Source organism: Suncus etruscus, chromosome 19, assembly GCF_024139225.1.
Source record: "Suncus etruscus isolate mSunEtr1 chromosome 19, mSunEtr1.pri.cur, whole genome shotgun sequence".
Lineage (NCBI taxonomy): Eukaryota > Metazoa > Chordata > Mammalia > Eulipotyphla > Soricidae > Suncus > Suncus etruscus.
The window spans coordinates 20,166,122-20,171,287 of record NC_064866.1 but is presented as its reverse complement, the minus strand read 5'-3'; the positions used below and the strand labels follow the sequence as shown (position 1 = coordinate 20,171,287).

Here is a 5,166-nt window from a genome sequence, read left to right as displayed (position 1 = left end):
TTTCTCTAGAGTCAAGGAGCTGATGAAAGATAATACTCATTCCTTTGATTGGGAAGGGGAAATATTCATCCATTTTAGTAAACTGGAAACAAGGATCCTTACGTAACCTGAGAGATAATTTAAAAAATTATAATTTCCCTTCAGGCCAGAGAAATAGTACAGTATATGGGGGCACTTCACTTGTGTGTAACCAAAATGTCTTTAGTCCCCAATACCCTGGATGATTCCTCAAGCATCATCAGGGGTGATTCCTGAGCAAGGAGGTCAAGTCAACATGGTGCTCAGCCAGATATGGTGCCCCAAATTAAACTAAGTAAAAATGTCATTGTTCTTTCTTTTGGAGTAAAGACTGATTATATGCAGGTGTCCCTTTCTTCCCAAGAATACTGCAGCCTAAAATTTCTTCTGTATTTGGATTGAGAAAGCATTGCTGGAGCCAGAGTGATAGCACAGGGTTAGGGCATTTGTCTTGCACACAGCTGACACAGGACAGAACTGGGTTCGATCCCCGTTGTCTCATATGGTCCCCTAAGTCAGAAGTGATTTCTGAGTGCATAGCCAGGAATAACTCCTGAGCATCACCAGGTATGACCCTAAAAAACAAAACAAACACAAAAAGAAAGCACTGCTGATCTAGTGAAAAGGCCTATCTCATGTCATGTCATAAATCTCTAGGTTCTATCTTTAGGAGGAGATTTATAAATTTGATTTATGTGATAATTCTCACAGCCTTTTTATTATATAAAAATAAAATTTTCTCAGACCACCTTTTACCAAAAAGAAAAAGCAATAAACTCACACTGAAACAACAACAAAAATCAAGTTTTCCATTAGTAAGAACATGAACTTGAGAGGCTACTTTAGGAAGGGTAGAAATCATATTAAAGTTTGCCCTTATAGAGTAAGAAATCTTGCTTTAAAGTTTTCTAAATTAAGTGTTGTTTTATACTCTCTGACCCTCAAGTACAGAACTAACAAGACTCATGTACAAAGTTAATAATCTCCAGACCCCTAATTCCAGCAGCTTTCTCTTATTGCTGGGGACTGAATTTTGCTAGCAAGTCCACATTTATGAAGGCACTGGAAAAAATCACTTTCACTTTTAAGTAGAAAATAATACAGACAAGTGGTATTTTTTTCTAGACTGAATACAAGGATAGCAGTATTAAGTAATGTTGATAATTGCTGAGCCCAGGTGATAAGAAAATGGGTTCATCATGTCCCTCTTTTACCTTGTATGTTTGTGATTTTACATAACAAAATATATTTTGAAGAGTACCTATCCTTTTCCATAGCACCATTCGTTATTTTTCAGAATTAAAAATAACTTCTATATTCTTCCAAGCATCTTCTAATATTGATAAATAAAAGTATTCATAGACATAAGATGTTTAGTTTTGTTTTGAAGCCGCACCAAGAAGTGCTCAGGGATTGTTCCTGATTGTGCTCAGGGATCTCTCCTGGTAATGCTCAGAGGACCATATGTAGTGCTAGGGATTGAACTGGAGTGTTCTGTATGCAAGGCAAAGGCCCTATTCACTTGTACTATTTCTAGTTCCCTCCCCTCCTCTTGCTTCTCCACTCTCCTCTCCTCCCCATCTCGTTCCCCTCCTGTGCTCTCCTCTGTACCTCTCTCCTTTCCCTTCTTTCCTTTCCCTCTGCCCTCTTCCCCTCTTTTCTCCTCTCTCCTCCCCTCTTCTCCTTTCCTCCCCTCTCTTTCCTCTCTTATTTTCTCTGCTCCTCTCCTCTCTCCCCCCCTACACTTCTATCCTCCTTCCCTTCTCTCCTTTCTCTCCTCGCCTCCTCTCTCCTAACCCCACCTCTCCTCTCCTTTTAGATCTTCCAATTATCCACTCCCCAATCAGGATATCCAAAACTTGGTGTTCTCTCAATAAGGAAAACTTTATATTATAATAGAGCCAACTTGTTCTTGTTCCCTACCCAAGATGCACCGGTTACTGTATCCCATTCGATCATTTACCACCCATCTTTAGTTCCCCTTCTTACTTCTAGATCTTTACTCAGAACCATCTGAAATTCTTGCCTTACAATTAAGCTTATCCAGACCTTTACCAAACTTCTCTTTGTCCTAAATAGAATATGTCCCTCCCCTGAGACCTCAAGGTGCCTTCTTAAGAGAACTAATCTTGGGATCTGAGAGATAGTACAGTGGGGTGGAAATTTGCCATTGCTGCCTTTAGATTTTTCCCTTCTCACTGTCCTTCCCCCTTCTCATTGGAGCCAGTATGGTCTTCCTAAAACTGAGACATGATACCTTCTCACTGTCTTTCTTCTACTGAGATCTGATGCATGGTTACCTTAATTGTAGCAGTGTATTCCCATATATTTAGTCCATTGAAAAGCTTAGTCAGTGAACAGGGTATATTGGGGATCACTTGTCCTATTACAGACTGTTTTTTATCCAGTAATTTTATTTTTTATGATTAAATTGTGGTAGTTGAAATCAGCTCTGATTGGAACATAAAGACTCTGAATATTAGTCAATCCAGAGTGAGTTGCCAGCATATTTTACCTTCCTGACTTAGTACACCTGAGCTTGAACTTTGTTCTTTCTTTGCCCTTCCCTCTGAACTACTGCCTATTCTGCATTTTATACCTCCATTCTCTAGAAGAATCTTCTCTTTCTTATATTAACACCCATATCCTCAATGACATCTTTTATGAAATTCTACTTTTAAACTGACTGTACCCTTCTGTGTACTTACCAGTTTTGCATGGGTTCTGTGTATGCATCTGTGATTACATGGCAAATGATGACTTGCTAGTCACCATAGAGCTTTAAAAAAAGTTATTACTTCATTTAGTCCTTATAAGAATCATAAGAAGGAGCCAGGGTGGTGGTGCAAGCAGTAAAGTATCTGCCTTGCCAGCGCTAGCCTAGGACAGACAGTGGGTCGATCCCCCAGCGTCCCATATGGTCCCCCAAGCCAGGCGCAATTTCTGAGTACACAGCCAGGAGTAACTCCTGAGCATCACCGGATGTGGCCCTCCCAAAAAAAAATAGAAGAAGAAGAAGGAGGAGGAGGAGGAGGAGGAGGAAGAAGAAGAAGAAGAAGAAGAAGAAGAAGAAGAAGAAGAAGAAGAAGAAGAAGAAAAGAAGAAGAAGAAGAAGAAGAGAAGAAGAAATGGCTACTAACTCAGAAAAAAAATTAGTCTAGATTTAGAGCAGTTGTCGTTGTACACAATAAATACTTCATATATCCATTGCTCAGCAATTATCCAGGTACATAATAACTTGCTGGTTTATTGGTATAAATCACTTACTGGTCTGTAAGTTTAATAAATTGCTTAGCACAGCCAATACATATTGGAATGCTTTATATTTAGTAGATTTGAACACAAGTATATATTGAACAAATTAATTATAAATTATTAAAATAATTGCTAGCAAATTTCTACATTGTAATGGTCATATCTTCTTGTCCAACTGTCATATAATTAATCATAAATTCTCTATCTTTTCTTCTCTCTTCTTTTATTTATTTTTATTTTTTTAATATATATGTATAAAAACCCTTCACCAGTGCAACATTCCCATGAAAATATCCCAAGGTAGGCCTCCCAATTCTCACCACAGGCTGTGTTCTTTACACTGACTGTATAGAAAAGGAGGTACAGTAAATTCACCCCATTTACACCTCAACCCAAGCACTATGCCTGGTCTGTATTGTGAATTGGGGAACAAAAAAATAAATAAATTCTCTATAAACTTACAAATAAAGCTGACTGGATTTTGACACTAAAATCCAAAAATAGCTGGTACATGACTATTTTATTAGAAAACAACAATTAAAAACTTTACCCTAAATTGCTATTAATCAAATCCTCATACCTCACTCCATGTTTTCAATAACCTTTCATATCTCAGGAACTGAAACTCTTCTTCATAAAGCCTTGACTTCCTGAGAGTCAAAAATATGTGAAAGCTTTTTTGCAGTTTTGTTTTTTCAATTATGTTTTCTCTATGACTACACTGAGAAATTACTGAGTTATTCTCATGGTTTTAAAACAGCAGCCAAGAATCTAAGTTTTGATATCAAATTAGGAACAAAGGTTATAAACCTGAACTTTTCTAACCATTTAGTTGCACAGTGAGCTATTAGAGTTCTTGTTGTGTTTGTTTTTAGTTAGCAAAAAAATTCCTCTTATGGAAATATTTGAATTTGGGGACAAAAACCGACATTACTTCTCAAATTGCTTCAGCATTTTAGCTGATACCCAAGGCGCATTAATGGTACCTTGCCTGTCAAGGACTTCCTCAACTCTTTCTTTTACTGTATATTGATTTCCAAAATGGATTAAAAACTTTTAATTGAAAAGAGACCTTCTTGGAATGGAAAACATGCTTCCTACATATATATGGTTTACATAATCCATTAAGAAAATTAAAGCAAATAAGAGAAAAACACTTTTTTCAAGTCAATAGTTAAAATTTTGTTATCTATGAAGTAACATCAAAAAGTAAGACTTTTACTAATTATTACTGAAGATTAATGAAAACTGAAGACAAAGTAACAGAAAGCCACTATTTGAAACAAGTTGATAACGTATAGTTCAAGCAAAATTAAAAATAAAACTTTTAAGAATACTTTTGTATTTGTTTGTTTGGTTGGCTGGTTGGTTTTTGGGTTACACCCAGCAGTGCTCAGGGGTTACTCCTGGCTATCTGCTCAGAAATAGCTCCTGGCAGGCACACGGGACCATGTGGGACGCCGGGATTCGAACCAACCACCTTAGGTCCTGGATCAGCTGCTTGCAAGGCAAACGCCACTGTGCTATCTCTCCGGTCCCTTACAAATACTTTTGTAAGAGGAACTTTTTACTGACATCAAGTCCTACATGTCACCATACTTGAAGGAGAGTCTTTAAATACAGGACATATGAAATAACAAAAATATTAGTTAAAATGCCTAATGTGTATGGAAAAGTTGCTTTAATTAAATCTCCTAAAATGCTTACTTCTCTAAAATTGTGGATCACAGAGTACATTACTAGATACAACCATCATCATATCACCAATGTGTAATCAATGAAAGCTAAGTATAGGTATAGGCTTGATTTTTGAATCTTTAAATATAAACTTCTGAAAAGATTCCTTTGTTTTTTTTTTCTTTATTTTTGGGGGGAAGATACATGACCAGCAGT

At 36.9% G+C, this 5,166-nt stretch overlaps 1 non-coding gene across 1 annotated transcript; it reads left to right on the top strand.

The window, feature by feature from the left end:
- Nucleotides 1–3,576: 3,576 nt before the first annotated feature.
- Nucleotides 3,577–3,708, top strand: LOC125997787 (small nucleolar RNA SNORA51). The gene has a single exon (XR_007491805.1). It is a non-coding gene; the product is annotated as a small nucleolar RNA SNORA51 (small nucleolar RNA).
- The last annotated feature ends 1,458 nt before the right edge of the window (nucleotides 3,709–5,166 follow it).